The sequence below is a fragment of the Octopus bimaculoides genome, chromosome 4 (assembly GCF_001194135.2).
Source record: "Octopus bimaculoides isolate UCB-OBI-ISO-001 chromosome 4, ASM119413v2, whole genome shotgun sequence".
NCBI classification, from domain to species: domain Eukaryota; kingdom Metazoa; phylum Mollusca; class Cephalopoda; order Octopoda; family Octopodidae; genus Octopus; species Octopus bimaculoides.
Window position 1 is genome coordinate 44,571,557 of NC_068984.1, and position 1,970 is coordinate 44,573,526.

The window sequence follows — 1,970 nt, forward strand, 5'->3', positions numbered from 1 at the left end:
GTGTGTAAAATAGATGTTAAATGATAATGAAATGATGATGGTTATGATGATGATATATATATATATATATATATATATATATATATATATATATATATGTGTGTGTGTGTGCGTGTGTGTGTGAGGATGCATAGCCTAGTGGTTACGGTGTTGCGTTCACGATCACGAGATGGTGGTTTCAGTTTCTAGACCGGGTGGTGTGTTACGTTCTTGAGCAAAATGCATCATCTCACATTGCTCCACAATCATTTCAACGCATAACATGTGGTACACCGTGCATCTGTTTGGGCAATGCCGATTTAATGGTGGAAGTGAGCTAATGTAAAGTACATACAATTGATCACTATAAACAAATCATCTGTGCAAGTTGTTTGGCAAAAGCTGAATACCCATAGGTCGTCTCCAACAGGAGAGTCCATCATGAGGACTGGTGAACCAGGTGGCTACACCAGGCTCCATATATATATATACATATATATATGTCGTTTAACGTCCGCTTTCCATGCTAGCATGGGTTATATATATGTATGTATGTATGTATGTCATCATCATCATCGTCGTTTAACGTCCGCTTTCCATGCTAGCATGGGTTGGACTATTTGACTGAGGACTGGTGAAACCAGATGGCTACACCAGGCTCCAATCTGATTAGGCAGGGTTTCTACAGCTGGATGCTCTTCCTAACGCCAACCACTCCGAGAGTGTAGTGGGTGCTTTTACGTGCCACCGGCACGAAGGCCAGTCAGGCAGGCATTAGGAAGGGCATCCAGACATAGAAACCATACCACAACAGACAAGAGTCTGGGCAGTTCCTCAGCTGGCCAACTCCTGTCAAACTGTCCAACCTATGCCAGCATGGAAAACAGGTGCTAAACGATGATGATAATGATGATGATATATGGTGGTGGTGGTGGTGGTGGTGGAGGACTTCTATTGTTTGATGATGATGTAGATGTTCGATCATCTGTTTCACTTCCTTCAGTGACTGAGTGTTCTACAAATATGTGAATTCTGATTGCAATTCTCAAATCAGCATGACACAAAGCATGGCGAAACTGTGCTTTGTGATTTACACGTACAATCTCCCTGGTAGGCTTCTATACAGTTCCCATCTACCCAATTTCATTAACGAGTAAGGGATCAAGCCAAAGCTACAGAAAATGCCATTTGTCCAAAGATACCCAGTAGGGGGATCAAATTCAGGCAATATGTTTGTGAAGCAAGCTTCTTTGCCGTTTAGCTATATTGTGTTTACAGGATATACTAGACAGATATGATGTTCTTACACGTTTTTACCATAAGAGAGAAATTTTTTGTCCCATGCTAATTTGTCTTTACACGTTGAAATAGGTCACAAACATATTTCAACTAACCTAAAATGTTTGCTTATGCCTAAACACTGCTTGGTGCTAATACCAATGAATATGTGTGTGTGCATGCTTGCATGTGTGTATGAATGCATGAACATGATAATACAACAGACTGCACTGTAATCATCCCAGGAATACAGACAACGATCTTAAGAAACATGTGATTTGTGGAAAGACACATAGCAATGCATTAAAATATTTATATATTCCATCTATGGATTACTATTACTATTATTATTGTTATTACCATTATTATTATCATTAAAACTATATTTATTCTGAATTATATCAGCACAGTTCGGTGTGACCCAAAAAAACTGGTATCACCAGTTGATATCATTAGACTGTAGCTGGCATAATAATATAGGAGCTTTTAAATGTATATTCAAAATATTTCCTGTAAACGAACTTCAAGGATATATATATATATATATATATATATATATATATATATTGCTTACCAACCACATGGTTCCGGGTTCAATCCCACTGCGTGGCACCTTGGGCAAGTGTCTTCTACTATAGCCTCGGGCCGACCAAAGCCTTGTGAGTGGATTTGGTAGACGGAAACTGAAAGAAGCCTGTGGTATATATGTATAT

At 38.9% G+C, this 1,970-nt stretch overlaps 1 protein-coding gene across 5 annotated transcripts in view; it reads right to left on the reverse strand.

Annotated features, from left to right (window-relative positions):
* The window catches only part of LOC106884513 (transmembrane protein 243), a 51,105-nt gene that overhangs the window by 16,987 nt on the left and 32,148 nt on the right, over positions 1 to 1,970 (reverse strand). The window lies entirely within an intron of this gene.